The 21,157-nt window shown below is 31.3% G+C and overlaps 2 long non-coding RNA genes across 2 annotated transcripts; both read right to left on the bottom strand.

Moving 5' to 3' along the window:
* Nucleotides 1–365: 365 nt before the first annotated feature.
* Nucleotides 366–20,887, bottom strand: LOC143197212 (uncharacterized). The gene is made up of 2 exons (XR_013005955.1): nt 20,757–20,887; nt 366–572 (listed from the first exon to the last, which is right to left on the bottom strand). It is a non-coding gene; the product is annotated as an uncharacterized LOC143197212 (long non-coding RNA).
* LOC143197213 (uncharacterized) lies at nt 597–5,127 on the bottom strand. Its single transcript, XR_013005956.1, has 5 exons — nt 4,912–5,127; nt 4,633–4,859; nt 4,328–4,578; nt 4,049–4,275; nt 597–3,996 (listed from the first exon to the last, which is right to left on the bottom strand). It is a non-coding gene; the product is annotated as an uncharacterized LOC143197213 (long non-coding RNA).
* Nucleotides 20,888–21,157: the final 270 nt, after the last annotated feature.

Raw genomic sequence — 21,157 nt, 5'->3', positions numbered from 1 at the left:
ACTCTAAAGATATCAACTGAACGTGTACATCATTTACGAATATTGGGGTATGAGAAAGCTCCGTGCAAAGTGGGTTGAAGATGATTAGGCGTAATAAACCCGAGTTTTTGCCAAGGCCTATTTTGAAGCAAAGGACAAATCGTACTACAAAAATGGCATCGTTGGAGGGTCGCTATAATCAGTGAATCACCTTTGAAGGGAATAAAATTGAATAAAAAAACTAATTTTGCCAAAAAATCTGTTTTACTGTGGTAGGCGAGGGACTTTTCAATTGACTTGTTAAGTAAATCATGAACAACCTGTTAATAGACTAGAAATCAATACAGCAACTTAACCTACCCGTGCTAAAATAATAGAAACTGACGGGATTATTTATGGTTTATTCGAGTGATTGACAATTTACAGTTGACGACATAGGTACTATGATACTCGAGGGAGCCCGGAGAAGAAGAGGCCGTCTAAATATTTGTCGGGGTTTCTATAGGTCCAGTTCCATTGTTGGGTTCTTGATTGAGGGCGGGATTTGGGTGTTTTCTCTTTTAGCGTTGGGAATTCCATAATCCTTTGCTCTCCTGGGGAATACCATACTATTTACAAAGATCAATTCAGAGTGTTGTTATCGCTAATTGTTTTGATAGAGGATCGATGCTCACATATATATTATACCTAAATTATTACTATTATGGAGTTAAATGTAGCGTTCTTGCAAGTTAAATGTAGTAATTTATGGATAATGCTTCGCTGTAAAAGAAGGATTACTCAACAATTTTATTTCAATATACATAAGTAAAGTATTCTTTATCTTGATTAATCAACACCAATATAAAGTCCCATCTTATTGCCTGAAATAGACTAGACATCATTATATATATAAGAAACAACATATATTTCAAATATTCCATAACACTGAATGAATGGATCATCTAAAGAAACTTTCTGGACTATTTTAATTCTATTTGTTGCGACATTTTCGTCTATTATTGCTTTGATAGCATTCTCTTCTCCTACTCCTATTTGGATCCACTTTATTCGCTTTTATTTCCGCCCTATATTTACAATTCTTCCAGTTTTTACCTATCGCAGTATATTAACAACGTTTTATGTAATTTCAATATGTATGTATATATTATAACTTACACCACACCTAGAAAATGAATATATATATATATATATATATATATATATATATATAATCCATAAATTCAAATTTTAAACAAAATTTCAAATGTCTTGCTATATGTCAAACAAAATTACTTTTGATTTGGAACTGATAATACCCCAATAATTACCTCAAATAAAACACATTTGTGTAACTCAAATCTAACCTGGGGTTCAGATAATATTGCTTGCTAAAATGCGAAGTTTTTATGGCGTGTTCTATAATTTAATATGAAATCTAATTACATTAATTATTGTTGTGAGATCTGAATCTCCATATGGTTGCGTTGAATATACTACTATTTCTCTACAGAATATGAGATATCATAAAATAATATCACGTTATTAATTTGATTAAATCCGGGGTCAAACTTAAGTGGGTAAAAGCCAAAAAACTGATAGACTGCAGTTACTCAAGAAAACTTTTTTGTGTAACTCAAATCTAATCTGGTGCTCAGATAATATTAAGTGCGAAAATCCAAAATTCTATGATTTAACATATCTTACTACGTTAATTATCATGGTACCTGGTCGCACTGAATACTCTGCTATCCCTCTACCGAATATGACAAATCATAAAATATTATCACGTTATTAATTTGATGAAATCCGGGGTGAAACTTAAGTGGGTAAAAGCCGAAAAACTGATAGACTGGAGTTACTCAAGAAAAGCCGCAAAACTGATAGACTGGAGTTACTCAAGAAAACTTTTTTGTGTAACTCAAATCTAATCTGGTGCTCAGATAATATTAAGTGCGAAAATCCAAAATTCTATGATTTAACATATCTGACTACGTTAATTATCGTGGTACCTGGTCGCATTGAATACTCTGCTATCCCTCTACCGAATATGACAAATCATAAAATATTATCACGTTATTAATTTGATGAAATCCGGGGTGAAACTTAAGTGGGTAAAAGCCGAAAAACTGATAGACTGGAGTTACTCAAGAAAAGCCGCAAAACTGATAGACTGGAGTTACTCAAGAAAACTTTTTTGTGTAACTCAAATCTAATCCGGTGTTCAGATATTATTAAGTGCAAAAATCCAAAATTCTATGATATAACATATCTGACTATATTAATTATCGTGGTACCTGGTCGAACTGAATACCCTGCTATCTCTCTACCGAATATGACAAATCATAAAATATTATCACGTTATTAATTTGATGAAATCCGGGGTGAAACTTAAGTGGGTAAAAGCCGAAAAACTGATAGACTGGAGTTACTCAAGAAAAGCCGCAAAACTGATAGACTGGAGTTACTCAAGAAAACTTTTTTGTGTAACTCAAATCTAATCCGGTGTTCAGATATTATTAAGTGCAAAAATCCAAAATTCTATGATATAATATATCTGACTATATTAATTATCGTGGTACCTGGTCGAACTGAATACCCTGCTATCTCTCTACCGAATATGACAAATCATAAAATATTATCACTTTATTAATTTAATTAAATCCGAGGTTAAACTTAAGTGGGTAAAAGCCGATAAAACTGATAGACTGGAGTTACTCAAGAAAACTTTTTTGTGTAACTCAAATCTAATCTGGTGTTCAGATATTATTAAGTGCGAAAATTCAAAATTCTATGATTTAACATATCTGACTACGTTAATTATCGTGGTACCTGATCGCACCGAATACTCTGCTATATCTCTACCGAATATGACAAGTCATAAAATATTATCACTTTATTAATTTAATTAAATCCGAGGTCAAACTTAAGTGGGTAAAAGCCGATAAAACTGATAGACTGGAGTTACTCAAGAAAACTCTTTTGTGTAACTCAAATCTAATCTGGTGTTCAGATATTACTAAGTGCGAAAATCCAAAATTCTATGATTTAACATATCTGATTACGTTAACTATCGTGGTACCTGGTCGCACCGAATACTCTGCTATATCTCTACCGAATATGACAAGTCATAAAATATTATCACTTTATTAATTTAATTAAATGCGGGGTCAAACTTAAGTGGGTAAAATCCAAAAAACTGATAGACTGGAGTTACTCAAGAAAACTTTTTTATGTAACTCAAATCTAACCTGGGGCGTTGATATGATTAAGTACTAAAATCAAGACTTCTTGTGGTGTGTTCTGTGATTTAGTATGAAATCTGACTACGTTAATAATCGTGATGAAATCTTAGTTCCTACATTGTTGCATTCAATAATCTGCTATGCCTTTGCAGAATATGACAAATCATAAAATAATATCACATTATAAATTTCATTAAATCCAGTATCAAAGTAAAGGGGTAAAATCTGAAAAACTGATAGAAAGGAGTTACCCAAAAAAAATTTTTTTCGTGTAACTTAAATCTAACCTAGGGTTTTGATATGACTAAGTACTAAAATCCAAATTTCTTATGGTGTATTCTGTGATTTAGTATGAAATCTGATTACGTTAATAATCGTGATGATATTTTAGTTCCTACATTGTTACATTGAATAATCTGCTATCCCTTTGCAGAATATGACAAATCATAAAATAATATCACATTATAAATTTCATTAAATCCAGGATCAAAGTAAAGGGGGTAAAATCTGAAAAACTAATAGAAAGGACTTACCCAAAAATTTTTTTGCGTAACTCAAATCTAACCTGGGGTTTTGAAATGATTAAGTATTAAAATCCAAACTTCTTATGGTGTTTTCTAAGATTTAGTATGAAATCTGACTACGTTAATTATCGTGATGAAACCTTAGTTCCTACATTGTTGCATTGAATAATCTGCTATCCCTTTGCAGAATATGACAAATCATAAAATAATATCACATTATAAATTTTATTAAATCCAGGATCAAAGTAAAGGGGGTAAAATCTGAAAAACTAATAGAAAGGACTTACCCAAAAATTTTTTTTTGCGTAACTCAAATCTAACCTGGGGTTTTGAAATTATTAAGTATTAAAATCGAAACTTCTGATGGTGTGTTCTATGATTTAGTTTGAAATCTAACTACGTTAGTAATCGTGATGAAATCTTAGTTCCTACATTGTTGTATTGAATAATCTGCTATCCCTTTGCAGAATATGACAAATCATAAAATAATATCACATTATAAATTTCATTAAATTCAGTGTCAAAGTAAAGGGGTAAAATCTGAAAAACTGATAGACAGGGGTTACTCAAAGAAACTTTTTTATATAACTCAAATCTAACCTGGGGCGTTGATATTATTAAGTACTAAAATCAAGACTTCCTATGGCGTGTTCTATGATTTAGTATGAAATCTGACTACGTTAGTAATCGTGATGAAATCTTAGTTCCTACATTGTTGCATTGAATAAACTGCTATCCCTTTGCAGAATATGAAAAATCATAAAATAATATCACATTATATCCTATCATTATATCCTATCATATATATCATTAAATCCAGGGTCAAAGTAAAAAAGGTAACATCTGAAAAACTAATAGAAAGGACTTACCCAAAAAAAAACTTTTTTGTGTAACTCAAATCTAACCTGGTGTTTTGATATGATTAAGTACTAAAATCAAAACTCCTTATGGTGTGTTCTATGATTTAGTATGAAATCTAACTACGTTAATAATCGTGATGAAATCTTAGTTCCTACATTGTTGCATTGAATAATCTGCTATCCCTTTGCAGAATATGACAAATCATAAAATAATATCACATTATAAATTTCATTAAATCCAGGGTAAAAGCAAAAGGGTAAAATCTGAAAAACTGATAGACAGGAGTTACTCAAAAAAACTTTTTTGGGTAACTCATATCGAACCTGGAGTTTTAATTTGATTAAGTACTAAAATCAAAACTTCTTGTGGTGTGTTCTATGATTTAGTATGAAATCTAACTACGTTAATAATCGTGATGAAATCTTAGTTCCTCCATTGTTGCATTGAATAATCTGCTATCCCTTTGCAGAAATCATAAAATAATATCACATTATAAATTTCATTAAATCCAGTGTCAAAGTAAAGGGGTAAAATCTGAAAAACTGATAGACAGGGGTTACTCAAAAAAACTTTTTTATGTAACTCAAATCTAACCTGGGGCGTTGATATGAATAAGTACTAAAATCCAAGCTTCTTATGGTGTATTTTATGATTTAGTATGAAATCTGACTACGTTAATAATCGTGATGAAATCTTAGTTCCTACATTGTTGCATTGAATAATCTGCTATGCCTTTGCAGAATATGACAAATCATAAAATAATATCACATTATAAATTTCATTAAATCCAGGGTCAAAGTAAAAGAGGTAAAATCTGAAAAACTGATAGAAAGGAGTTACCCAAAAAAAATTTTTTTTTGTGTAACTCATATCTAACCTGGGGCTTTGATATGATTAAGTACTAAAATCAAAACTTCTTATGGTGTGTTCTATGATTTAGTATGAAATCTAACTACGTTAATAAACGTGATGAAATCTTAGTTCCTACATTGTTGCATTGAATAATCTGCTAACCCTTTGCAGAATATGACAAATCATAAAATAATATCACATTTTAAATTTCATGAAATCTAGGATCAAAGTAATGGAGTAAAATCTGAAAAACTGACAGGAGTTACTCAAAAAAACTTTTTTGTGTAACTCAAATCTAACCTGGAGTTTTGATATGACTAAGTACTAAAATCGAAACTTCTGATGGTGTGTTCTATGATTTAGTTTGAAATCTAACTACGTTAGTAATCGTGATGAAATCTTAGTTCCTACATTGTTGTATTGAATAATCTGCTATCCCTTTGCAGAATATGACAAATCATAAAATAATATCACATTATAAATTTCATTAAATTCAGTGTCAAAGTAAAGGGGTAAAATCTGAAAAACTGATAGACAGGGGTTACTCAAAGAAACTTTTTTATATAACTCAAATCTAACCTGGGGCGTTGATATCATTAAGTACTAAAATCAAGACTTCCTATGGCGTGTTCTATGATTTAGTATGAAATCTGACTACGTTAGTAATCGTGATGAAATCTTAGTTCCTACATTGTTGCATTGAATAAACTGCTATCCCTTTGCAGAATATGAAAAATCATAAAATAATATCACATTATATCCTATCATTATATCCTATCATATATATCATTAAATCCAGGGTCAAAGTAAAAAAGGTAAAATCTGAAAAACTAATAGAAAGGACTACCCAAAAAAAACTTTTTTGTGTAACTCAAATCTAACCTGGTGTTTTGATATTATTAAGTACTAAAATCAAAACTCCTTATGGTGTGTTCTATGATTTAGTATGAAATCTAACTACGTTAATAATCGTGATGAAATCTTAGTTCCTACATTGTTGCATTGAATAATCTGCTATCCCTTTGCAGAATATGACAAATCATAAAATAATATCACATTATAAATTTCATTAAATCCAGGGTAAAAGCAAAAGGGTAAAATCTAAAAAACTGATAGACAGGAGTTACTCAAAAAAACTTTTTTGGGTAACTCATATCGAACCTGGAGTTTTAATTTAAGTACTAAAATCAAAACTTCTTGTGGTGTGTTCTATGATTTAGTATGAAATCTAACTACGTTAATAATCGTGATGAAATCTTAGTTCCTCCATTGTTGCATTGAATAATCTGCTATCCCTTTGCAGAAATCATAAAATAATATCACATTATAAATTTCATTAAATCCAGTGTCAAAGTAAAGGGGTAAAATCTGAAAAACTGATAGACAGGGGTTACTCAAAAAAACTTTTTTATGTAACTCAAATCTAACCTGGGGCGTTGATATGAATAAGTACTAAAATGCAAGCTTCTTATGGTGTGTTTTATGATTTAGTATGAAATCTGACTACGTTAATAATCGTGATGAAATCTTAGTTCCTACATTGTTGCATTGAATAATCTGCTATGATTTTGCAGAATATGACAAATCATAAAATAATATCACATTATAAATTTCATTAAATCCAGGGTCAAAGTAAAAGAGGTAAAATCTGAAAAACTGATAGAAAGGAGTTACCCAAATTTTTTTTTATGTAACTCATATCTAACCTGGGGCTTTGATATGAATAAGTACTAAAATCCAAGCTTCTTATGGTGTGTTCTATGATTTAGTATGAAATCTGACTACGTTAATAATCGTGATGAAATCTTAGTTCCGACATTGTTGCATTGAATAATCTGCTATCCCTTTGCAGAATATGACAAATTATAAAATAATATCACATGATAAATTTCATTAAATCCAGGGTCAAAGTAAAGAGGTAAAATCAGAGAAACTGATAGAAAGGAGTTACCCAAAAAATTTTTTTTGTATAACTCAAATCTAACCTGGGGTTTTGATATGATTAAGTACTAAAATCAAAACTTCTTATGGTGTGTTCTATGATTTAGTATGAAATCTAACTACGTTAATAAACGTGATGAAATCTTAGTTCCTACATTGTTGCATTGAATAATCTGCTATCCCTTTGCAGAATATGACAAATCATAAAATAGTATCACATTATAAATTTCATTAAATTCAGGGACAAAGTAAAGGGGTAAAATCTGAAAAACTGATGAATAGGAGTTACTCAAAAAACTTTTTTGTGTAATTCAAATCTAACCTGGGGTTTTGATATGATTAAATACTAAAATCAAAAACTCTTATGGTGTGTTCTATGATTTAGTATGAAATCTGACTACGTTAATAATCGTGATGAAATCTTAGTTCCTATATTTTTGCATTGAATAATCTGCTATGCCTTTGCAGAATATGACAAATCATAAAATAATATCACATGATAAATTGCATTAAATCCAGGGTCAAAGTAAAGGGATAAAATCTGAAAAACTGATAGACAGGAGTTACTCAAAATTTTTTTTTGTGTAACTCAAATCTAACCTGAGGTTTTGATATGATTAAGTACTAAAATCAAACCTTCCTATGGTGTGTTCTATGATTTAGTATGAAATCTGACTACGTTAATTATCGTGATGAAATCTTAGTTCCTACATTGTTGCATTGAATAATCTGCTATGCCTTTGCAGAATATGACAAATCATAAAATAATATCACATTATAAATTTCATTAAATCCAGGGTCAAATTAAATGGCTAAAAGCTGAAAAACTGATACACAGGAATTAAACAATAACAGTTTTGTATGTAACTCAAGTCTAACCTGGGGTTCAGATATCATCGCGAAAATCCAAACTTCTTATGGTGTTCTATGGTTGAGAATGATATCTGACTTCGTTAATTATCGTGGTGAGATTTTCATTTCTACATGGTTGCATTGAATAATCTGGTATGGCTTTGCAGAATAGGACAAATCATAAAATTATATCACGTTATAAATTTCACGAAATCCAGGGTATAGTTCGGTTCCAACCTTCGTAGGGTGAAGACGTATTTTCAATACGCTCCAAGCTCTAGAAAGATACCTTTCTTTAAAAAAACCCAGTATTTTATTACGGTTATTTAATTGAGTGTTAAAAAAGCATAACAGATGCGGCTATTCGTCTCTCAGCGGACCTAAAGTGTAGTGAATACGTGATTACGTGACCAGACAAAAAGACTGCATCTCATTTTTATTAGTGTTTTAAAATTATTTCCCCTTATTTTACAACAGTCCTTTTGAAATTAATTTATAGTACTTTTGGTCAACAAAAAAACTAGTGCAAAAAATGTAAGTGAAAAATGAAGTGCGTGAAATAACCAATGTATTTATTTTATATTTTTATCCTCTGGAATTAAATAAAATAAAATATTAAAAATCTAAAAATGGCAAACCACAGCGATTCAACCAAATCACCTGCACACTTTGATATAAGACTAAAACTCTTAAAACTATAAGATTAAAAATCAGCAATAACGCAAACTCTACCATCAGAATGGACTACAGTCATTAACAAAAAACGATTGAGAAGTCCAGAAGAAGAAATCGCGAGGAAACAAACAAGAATCATGACTATTAGTTACAGAAACCAATAGAGACAAACAACAGCTTTAGCAACCTGTCGGAAGAAATTGAAGAGAATATACAACCAAGCCCTGAAAAAGTTGTTCTTAAACCAACACCAATTACAGTCTATAAGGTAGAAGTAATAAAACACATCCATGACCTATTGAAAACCATTACTACGAATTACACAATTAAAACAGTGAGCTATGAAACAATTAAAATCCAATTGTTCGAAGCGGATCACTTTAAAGTTCTTGTAAAAGAATTAGATGAAAGAAACACCCAATACCATATATTCAGGCCAAAATCGGAGAGAACATTTAAATTCGTGTTAAAAGGATTACATCACGGGACGGACTTTAACACCATCAAGGTAGCTGAAAAAGGCCACGAGGTCGTAAATGTTCACAATATACGACATTGCACAACAAAAAAACCTCTGCCTATGTTCTATATTGATATTAAACCTAATGGAAATAATAAGGCGGTGTATGAAATAACCAAATAAGAAAACAACATTATTAAATGCGAACCACCACACACAAAAAGAATTATACCACAATGCACGAGGTGTCAAGCGCACGGGCACACAAAAACTTACTGTCGCAAATCATTTAGATGAGTAAAATGTGCAGGATAACACAAAACAGGAGATTGCACTCGTAAAGTTCGCGATGGAAAAGTGAAATGTGCTAACTGTAACGAAAATCATTAAGCGAACTACAAGGGCTGCGCAGTTCACAAGCAACTATAGCAGAAACTATATCCTGCCTTAAGAGAAAAAAGGCACCAGCCGCAACAAAAACAATCCACACCTACCAGTCTATCCACCAAACCAAGCCAACCAGATATAACTTATGCGCAAATGGTTGAAAATGGTTCAAAACAAAAGCGAGAAACCACATCACAACCTACGGAAACTAGCAACAACATCTCTAGATTAGGAAATATGATGGCCAAACTAATGGATCAAATGAGTACGATGCTTGGTTTACTCACAACCGTCGTCAGCAAACTTGCCTAATGCCTGAAACCATGCTACAAAAGCGCCGTCTGGAATGCCAATGGGCTCCAACAACACGCCAGGGAACTAAAAATGTTCGTAACTGATTAAAATATTGACATTATGATGGTTTCCGAAACACATTTTACGGACAAACATTATTTGAAAATTCCCAAATATAAGCTTTATCATACAAATCACCCTGATGATAAAGCACATGGTACAGCTATAATCATTCGAGATGATATAAAGCATTTCGAAAAAGAAAAATTCCGCAAAGACTACTTGCAAGCAACCAGTATAACCATAGAGGAAGTCCATGGACCATTAAAAATGTCTGCAATTTATTGCCCACCCGAACATAACAAGGCAGAACAACTTCAAGAATTCTTCAGTAGGCTAGGTAATAGATTTATAGCCGGAGGAGGTTACAATGCAAAACATTTATTATGGGGTTCAAGAATAATAACCTCAAAAGGTAGAGAACTGCTAAAAGCAATAAAGACAGATAACTTACAACATATCTCTACTGGTGAACCAACATATTGGCCTTCAGACAGAAATAAAAAACCAGATACTAAAGATTTCTGTATTACAAAAAATATTGATACAAAAAAGTGTCATGCAGAATCATGTTTTGACCTGTCCTCTGATCATTCACCAATAATAGTAACACTTTTTTCAAAAATTTCCATCAAAGATAAACCCCCTTCTCTGTGCAATAATAGAACTAACTGGTCCTCATTTGGAGAAAACTTAGAACGAAACATCTCTCTAAACTTACCGTTACAAACTGTAATTGACATAGAAATGGCAGCAATAAACATTACGAAAAATATACAGGAGGCAGCATATTCCGCGACTCCTAACAATGAAACATTTCCAAGAAAAAATACATATATATCATGTACAATACAGAAAAAGATAGCAGAAAAAAGAAAGTTACGACGGAATTGGCAACAGCAAAGGACTGAAGGGAATAAGAGAAAATTTAATAAGGCAATAAAAGAGCTGAAAGAACTAATTCAAAATGAACAAAACCAAGGCAGTCAAGAATACCTAGAGAATTTGACACCAACTGAAGTTGGTACAACTATTCGTTGTGGAAAACAACAAGAAAGCTTAAGAGACCCCAGCTATTAAAACAAGCGAAAATAGTTGGGCTAGAAGCAATAAAGAAAAGGCCGACATTTTCTTAAAACACTTAAAAAATGTTTTTAAACCTTTCCAGTCTCAGACTGGAAATGACTTAATTACTGGTAAAATTTTAAAAGAACTATCAGAAAAGGGTATGAAACTACTAACATTCATATTTAATGCTATGCTATGAATTAATTACTTTCCTAGCATTTGGAGTGTAGCTAAAATACTAATGATTCTTAAACCAGGGAAAATACCAGAAGATGTAACCTCCTACCGGCCTATAAGTTTATTACCGACAATCTCGAAAGTTTTCGAGAAACTGTACATCAAGAAGCTAAACTATATACTAGAAAAAAGAAAAATTATTCCAGAACATCAGTTTGGGTTTCGCAATAAGCATGGGACTATAGAACAAGTGCACGAGCTTGTAAACAAAATAAACGCTGACCTAAATGCCAAAAGATATTGTTCGGCTGCTTTTCTAGATATATCTGAGGCTTTTGATAAAGTATGGCATACGGGCTTACAAGTTAAACTAAAGAAACTTCTCCCTCATCCGGACTATCAGTTACTAAAATCGTATCTCACTAATAAATATTTTATTGTAAATCAAGACGATGAACATACCGAATTAAATCCCATATATTCAGGAGTTCCGCAAGGTAGTGTACTGGGTCCAGTACTGTATCTTCTGTATACGGCTGATTTGTCCACCACAAAAATAACTACTGTGGCAGCATATGCAGGCGATACAGCAATCTTAGCATGCCATGAAGATCCAGTCACAGCATCAATAAACTTACAAACCCCCCTGGAGCAAATACAATTATGGTTGAAGATAAGGCACATTAAAGCCAATGAAACAAAATCCATTGATATAAAGTTTACCCACCGTAGAAGAAAATGTCCACCGGTGTATATCAATCATCGTCAACTCCCCCAAGCAGAGCAAATTAAATATCTTGGTTTGTACTTAGATCGACGCCTAACCTGGAAGAAGCACATACTCTATAAACGAAAACAACTTCGTCTGAAATCATATCAAATGTATTGGCTGATCGTGCGCAAATCCAAGTTATCATTAGATAACAAAGTGTTGCTGTATGAGTCTATACTCAAGCCTATTTGGTCATATGGAATTCAACTATGGGGTACCGCTAGCAAATCTAATATATCCATCATTCAACGGTTCCAAAATAAAGTGTTGCGTGCCATTGTTAATGCTCCGTACTATATTTCAAATAAAGTGATACAACGCGATATTCCTCTAGAACATACAACATATACATTGTAATTCAACGTGTTTGTGTGAACTACTTCGAAAGAGTGTCGGTGCATCCCAATGTACTCGCTAATCAGCTAAATATGCGATGTGATAGTGAAGTGTGTAGACTAAAACGTTTAACACCACCTGATCTGATTACTGGACATATATAAACTCTAGAATAAGCTTTAGAATAAGACTAATTAATTAAGATAATATTTTATACAGAAGATCGCTTAATGAAGTGATTTTCTGCATGCCATGTAAATATAATATAGACATAAGAAATACTTATTGCCTATAGGGCAGATTGTGGAATCTCAAAGAGTAAAAAAAAAATTAAATCCAGGGTCAATATTTGATGGACATTCTTCTAATCAAACAAGAACAAAAGTAATAAAGAACGCAATAATATTAAACGGAGAACTGTTGACTGAAATGACAACACCATCACCAACATACCACATAAATACCTCGCATTCTAAAGATTTGATATTGTTGATCAAAATACACGCAAGAGCTTAATATATTATTAGTATACCAATTAAAGCTGTTTTACAAAATCTCTATCCGTAGGCAAATATACAGTATTTAGAATAAACTGCAGAAATGCCTAACAGAAAGCGATTTCGTTCATAAATAATCGACTACAAATGAAATATAATTTTAGACGTGACCCATTTCTAATTTCCTTAATATTTTAAAACATTACAATTAGTCGAATATCCACAGTAATAGTAATAAAATATTTAGAAAACCAGAATCTAAGAATGGTGAATAGATCGAATAAGTTTAGTTATCCTCATTTTCAACTTTAGTTTGGAAGGGCGCTCACATGCCCTCTAAGGGGAATAACTTGTCCTGAATATCAACGATATCAGAAGAATTATTCCCTAGAGCTGAAGGCTTCTAGTTTATTTTATTATATAAGGAAAATGGGAAATAGTTAAATGTTTTCCAAACAATTCTCAGATCTCTGAAAGATTAAACCTTCAATTACAGGTATTCATTTTAATTTTTTATAATTTAATTTTGTTTAATTAATTAAAATAATTTTTTTCTATATACAGCAGATACAAAGCTATAAAGACAAAATTATGCAAAACCATTACTGCATCATTTGAAAAACCTGCTCCGGGTAGGAAGCTGAAAAAACAGCGATTAATTATTCTATATTGTACTAATGCTAAGGGTCCATACAAAATATAGCCAATGATTATCGGAAATGCAAAAAATCCTCGCTCATTTAAAAACTTTAATATCCGTGTTGATTATGATCACTTAAAAACTGCTGGAACGACTGGCAGTATATTTCTGCGCTTTGTCCCGTCCCAGTTATGATGAAGATTTTGTAATTGCAAATATTCTATTCACAATTTAAAGATACCAAACTATAATTTCGAAAGTTTATACTTTCATTTGTCTTATTAGAGAATCATGAAAACATATCTGAAACTTTGAAACAGATGATACTACGGGAAGCTATTTTAAATTTGCATATGATCTGAAATGTTTTCAATCAAGAAACTATTCCAAAAGGTTGGAACAATCTATTAGGTACCATAAATGAAGATGACGATATTTTCTTCCTAGTATAACATAGTTAGGGAATAATAACATAAAAGTAAATCATAATATAACTTGTACTACAGCCGATAGTAATTTAAGGAATAAAGAGAACCAAATGATAATAACGTGGAAGATATTGACAGTGAGGAGGCCGAGGACGTTCCCATTGGAGTCCGAAATGTAGTGATTGACGCCCAAGTTATACACGTTTTTAACCAAGCCTAGATATTTTAGTTCATCGTATATTGCGGGCGTAGGCAATGTCTAAAATGCTACGATAACATTATTGAGAATAATGATCTAATCAGGACAATATCTGAATAAGATTTTGAAAGTGGGTTTAATGATTACTAATACGTACATTAATGAAATATTTACCAATCATTATATTTCTTATACATCAATTAACATCTAAAATTTCAAATGTCTTTCTATACTCCAGACAAAATTATTTCTGCTCTGGGACTAACAGACAGGAATTACACAAAAACTAATTTATGTAACTCATATGTAACCTGGGGTTCAGATAATATTAAGTGTAAATATTAAATCTAGTCGATGTTTGACCTCAGCAGAGTAAAGACGTGTTCGGGGAAACGGTCAGTGAAACAAAACAAAAGTGCAACATCTGTGTCACAAATGCGGCGTTAAAAAAAGTCTAACAATAACATTTTAAAGACTAGCGAAAAAGTGAAAGCGAAAAGTCTTGAAATTGCATTTACCAATATGCGAAAACAAATAAGTGCCCTCCAGCTACAACTAAATAAACAGAGCTATGAGGGCAAGGACAAAACAACGATAAACAACAAAGCCATCAAAAGCAGTCCAATTTTTGAATGAAGTTTCAATCCAATTTTGACATGAAGAATTTCAGAAAGAAGTAGGCTGGATAACGGTTAAAAATAGAAAAAGAAAAGCAAATAACTCCCCAGGATCTTCATCACAACCAATAAAAATAAAACAAATTAATGAACAAAATAAAGAAATTAGAATGCTCAGGTCACCCCTAATTATCGTAAGTAATGTTACCGACTTTGACTTGCTTTACGAAACACTGAGGTCCAATTATATAATATTCAAAGCAACGGTACTAAACAATGGACAAATAAAATTGAACGCCGAATGCCGTACAACAGTCACAAAAATAATAGATTGTTCAGTGTTGCTGAAATTGCAATGGTACTCTTATGAAGACAAGCAAACCAGAAACATCAAAGTTATGACAAGAGGGCTTCCATGAACAGCTAAAAGTGAAAAAATTATCGCAGAACTAAACCAAAATAGGTTTAAATTCTTAAATGCGACAAATATTTAAAAAAAAGAAAAGACCAAAAACAACAAAGGAGAAATTTTAGTCCACAAGATAGCATTACTATTTATGTTAGCCTTTAAAGATGATATGGACACAAAAACTATTTTTGGTATTAAAACAATTTTAGGGGTCGAAATAAAAATCGAATCAAATTAAAATCGAATGCAAAAGATGCCAATTGCATACACACACAGAAATTATGTAGAAGAGAACCTAGATGTGTAAAATGTTCAGGTAAACATATCACCACAGAGTGTAGAAAACCCAAGGAAGCTAAGCCGAAATGTGCAAACTGCAATAAAGCCCATCCGGTAAGTTATAGAGGATGTGTAGTTGCTAAAACACAATACAAGAGAGGAGAAATAAACTAGCTCAAGTTAAACCTCAAAAAACAATGAGTGAAAAGAAACAATCGAAAAAATCTAACAACGTTAATGGAGAAATGACTTATGCCCAAAGTATCGGTCAAAATAACCAAAGAGACACAAAAGAAGATGAAGCAACCACCAAACGAATTGCTACTTAAACTAACAGGAAAGCTGGACAGACAAGAAAAAATTATCGAATATTTTTCCGAAAGGATTGAAAAACTATAAATGAAAAACATGTGTGGCCCGTGGTCTGTGGCCCCAAAAACCCGAAATGACAAATAAAGATATCGAATAGCGATTTGGAATGCTAATGGGATCCAGCAACATCACGCTACCCCACAAGTATTCCTAGATATGCAGAAAATAGATATTTGTCTAATATCAGAAACCAATTTAATAAAAGAATCCTTTATAAAATTTAGAGGATATATATTTTATCATACCATACATCCAGCTAACACCGCAAGAGGAAGAAATGCAATAAAATCAGGTAAAAGCAGTAACTATCAAATCAAGCAGATACAAGGTTACAATAGCAGCAATTTATTGTCCTCCAAGATACAATCAAAAAAAGGAAAATTATCTGAATGTCCTAAGCAACCTGGGAGAATAATTTATAATTGGAGGTGATTTCAATGCAAAAAATACAAGATGGGGATCCAGAATGACAACTACTAAAGGTAATGAACTGCAAAAAACAGCTGCTGAACTAAGATGTAGTTACATGTCAAATGGAAAACCAACTTATTGGTCTTCATAGTAAGAAACATAACTTCCAACTATAAAAAAAATCGAAGAAAATTTTGAGCTAAGTTCAGCTAATACGCCAGTGATTCTGACGTTGAGCGAAAATATAATAAGAGAAGAAAGAAACCCAACATTAACAAACAAGAGAACAGGTTGGGAAGGATTTGCTGAAGAATTGAACAAACGAATTCAACTAAATGTACCCCTCGAGAAAATTGAACAATTAAATTTTGAAGCAGAAAAACAAAATAGACCACCTGAAAATAAAAATAGTCTAAACAATATAACCCAAAGACTGAAAAAAGAAATACTGGAAATTAAAAAGAAAACCAGAAATGACAATTAGAGAAATTTAACAGATGATAAAGAAACTGATTACTCACTCTGGAAAGCCACAAAATATTTAAAGCGCTCATGTCTACACAGTCCACCTATAAGAGACTTATGTGGGAATCGGACACGCGACAATCACCAAAAAGCAGAAGCATTTTCTGAATATATAGAAAAAACTTTCAAACCAAACGAAACTAATATTGAACATAATTTGCCGGACATAGAAGCTGAAAATTCGATGATTGAATTAGTCACGCGAACGAGTTAACCAAAGTTATTAAAACGGACATTAACCCCAGGAAATCACCAGGCTACGATTACTGCAAACAGAAGAATTACTACAAAAACTACCAAGAAAGGGAATTATAAAACACACCAACTTGATCAATATAGCATTTAGACTAAAACATGTCCCAGACATTTGGAAGATGGCGGAAATTATAATGATCCCAAAATCTAGGAAATCAGTGAACAAAATAAAAGCCTATAGACTTATATCACTGTTGCCAGTAATATCTAAGGTTTTTGAAAAACTTCTGTTGAAAAGAATAAAATCGATCATAGAGAGAAAAAACCTAATACCAACACAACAGTTTGGATTTACTAACAAGCACTCAACAATTGACCAGGTCCACAGAATAACAGATGTTATTGAAAAAGCCTACGAAAGTAAAAAACTATGCTTAGCTATATTTTTAGATGTAGCACAAGCTTTCGATAAGGTTTGGCATGAAGGTCTTATTCATAAACTACAGAAAATGCTACCAAAACAACACACCGAACTATTAAAATCATACATTACAACCAAAATGTTTAGAATCAAACAAGAAGAAGCTTACTCTACAATAAAAGAAGCTAAAGCAGGTGTACCACAAGGAAGTGTACTGGGACCAATACTTTATCTACTCTACACTTGTGATATACCACAAACGGAAAATATGACGATGGCTACATTTGCTGATGATACTGCCATTATAGCTGTCGGAGACAATAGTGAAGAAGCCTCACGCAAATTACAACACGTAAGTAACAATATAAATAATTGGACACAAGCTTGGAAAATAAGAATTAATGAAAGTAAATCTGTACATGTGCAGTTCACCTATAAACAGACCGTACAAGCACCCATAACATTAAATAATACTATCATTCCATATAGCACCAACGCTAAATATCTATAGCACCAACGCTAAATATCTCGGAATGAATCTCGATGCAAAACTTCTCTGGAAGGAACATACAAAGAAGAAAAGAAAACAACAGGAAGTGAAGTATAGGAAAATGTACTGGCTAATTGGAAGAAAATCATAATTATCAGTACATAATAAATTGCTATTATATAAGTAATTACTGAAACCTATATGGACATAGGGAGCTCAATTATAGGGATATTATGCAAAGAGTGACATAAATAAAATACAAATTTTTCAGAACAAAGTCCTGAGAGGTATTGTGGGTGCACCCAAATACTATAGGACTGATTACCTACATCGAGACCTTCAGATACCCACAGTCAATCAAGAAAACAAGAGAATTGCAAGGGGACATGAGGAAAGACTCCACTATCACAAGAATATTGAAATATTGCAACTAATGAATACCACCAGAACAGGACATAGACTCAAAAACATCAAACCATCTGATCTTGTGTAGTGTTGTGTAGTGAGGTGCATATACTAAAAAATTCAGCAGTGACATGTATAAATATTATTTCACCAGAGACTGAGATAGGGCCGATGGGTCTTGCTAGTTATGTACCTAGATTTAAGTTATCATAAAGACAAATTAAAAGACTAGTAGCAATATTTTAATTAGATAATAAAAAAAATTAAATCCAAAGATTTCATGGTGTGCTCTATTATTTAGTATTGTATCTAACCACATTAATTATTATGGTCCGATATAAAACTCTACATGGTTACATTGAATAATCTATCTCTTTGTAGAATGTGACAAATGTGACATTATTAATTTGATTAAATCCAGTGTTAAATTAGGGGGGTAAAAGCTGAGAAAGACATGTAAAATTAAAATGCTACCATAACATAATTGAAAGTAATCAATGATTTTTCAGGACAATATCTGAATAAAATTTTCAAAGAGTGGGTTTGATGATTACTAATATGTATATTAATGAAATATTTACCAATCATTATATTTCTTATGTATCAATTATCATCTAAAATTTCAAATATCTTTCTATACTCCAGATAAAATTATTTCTGCTCTAGGACTGATAGACAGGAATTACACAAAAAACTAAGTTATGTAACTCATATATAACCTGGGGTTCAGATAATATTAAGTGTTAATATTAAATCTAAAGATTTCATGGTGTGTTCTATTATTTAGTATTGTATCTAACCACATTAATTATTGTGGTCCAATATGAAACTCTACATGGTTATATAAATGAAGATGATTCTGTTTCCTTTAGTATAATTAAGGAACAATAAAATGGTAAATCCTAATATTTCTTGTTCTACAGTTGATATTAATTTATGGAACGAAGATAAGTAAACGAATGATAATAACATGGATGATATGTGATGACGATTAGTACGTACCCATTGGAGTTCGAAATGTAGTGAGTGACTGTGAAGGTATAGAAGTTTTTAACCAAGCCTAGATATTTTACTTCTTCGTATATTATGAGCGCAGGCAATGGAAGACAATGTCTAAACGCTAATTAAGGCAGACTAAAATTTCAGATTTTTCTACTTCTAATAAATAAGTATCGCTGTTGAAATGTTTTAGTTATAAATATATGTATTATGTATTAATTGTTTATTTTAATAAAACATTTATTATTTAAATCACCGAGTAACGTTCGTATATGTTCACATTTATTAATTCCCATTAACGAGAGTCTGCTGCTTTTCAATTTGTACAAGTATTTTTTAGCGAAACCGCTTTCAATTTAACACTGTTCAGTGCTTAATATAAAGAGATTATGATTTCATGCTTAATGAAAATTAATGATAATATTTTAGGATTTAATTTTAATACTATTGATTACTCGGAATTACTTAATTTATAATTTATGTAAATGAATATTTATACATTTTCTATGTTTAGCTGTTATTGTCATATCGGTATTACGTTTTTTTTTTACATTTTAATTGTATGTTTAATATTAATAATTATTATTTCAATGTTTAAGAGTAGGTCACTTTAGCAATATTAAATACAAACTCATTACTAAAATATCTTAAGTCATCAGGGGTTTTAAACTTTTCATTTGTATTATTAAGATTTGCCATTTGGTGTTGTAAAATTGTTTAATGATTGTTATATTATTGAATATTTTGCTACTATATTTTAATTTAATAAGCTATTAAGGCATTGAACACATATTTATGCAAATAATATATATAGGCAAGCCTGAAATAGCTTAAAATTTACTATCTATCATGTTCTTAAAGCGTAAACAGTTTTTTTCCTTATTGTGTTAAACCTCTCGAGTTTTGGGCAGAAAAAATTTTTTTTAAAGAACAATCCGGAGATGAATTTTTGTTCGCGCCTTTCAATGACCATGTTTTGTCAGTATTAATGTTCATATATTTATGTCTTTAAAATGTAATAATAATATTGAAATTACGGAACAATATTAATTAAAGTATTGAAATAAAAATGGTCGTTATAGCAACATAAGCAAATGGAAAATCATATTCCACTAATATTTTCTTTCTTATTGCTAATATATTACTACTTATATATGAATATACACAAAAACGGATTGATTTTTATTAATTGTTTGAAGAGGTATATTATTTTCTACTATAGAATTCATGTTCTGTCAGAAAAATAGATCCAGTATAGTCCTCACAATGGACAATATTTTTAATCATGAGTCTTTTTTTTTAATTGTAGTAATTTTTTATAAAACAGTGATAACGCGTTCAAAATCCTAATCTGTACAAACGTCTAATTCATTTACATTTAATTTAATAAAGAAATTTATGACTTACCATTACTATTATCTATCTGGAATCATTAGGGTTTCTGCATTCTAATAGGACTACATTCATTGAATCATCAGAAACATGTGCTGCATTGAAAATTTGCATAGTCTGAAAACACATATCGTTTTATCAGTTAATAGTAAGCGAATGGAATTATTACAATATAAAGAAAGAGAAAACTATTCGATATTTTTGGTATGTAAATTATACGAGGAGTGTTAAAAACAAGATATGATGAATATTTTCTTTAATTTCTGTATTTCTTCTTCTCTGTATTAAATGCTGAACTGATTATTATTGCTATTAGTGATTATTAAATATTTAATGTTTATTTAATGTACAATTAAGGTACTAATTACCTGGTTTCGAGTAGTAATTTAAAGGGATTTTCTTTTTAATAAACCAAA

This window comes from Rhynchophorus ferrugineus, unplaced genomic scaffold (assembly GCF_030347505.1).
Source record: "Rhynchophorus ferrugineus isolate W39M unplaced genomic scaffold, kcgeb_rfMv2 rfM5, whole genome shotgun sequence".
Classification (NCBI taxonomy): domain Eukaryota; kingdom Metazoa; phylum Arthropoda; class Insecta; order Coleoptera; family Curculionidae; genus Rhynchophorus; species Rhynchophorus ferrugineus.
Note: the sequence above shows the minus strand (reverse complement) of the source record. Positions and strands in the feature narration are given on the sequence as shown.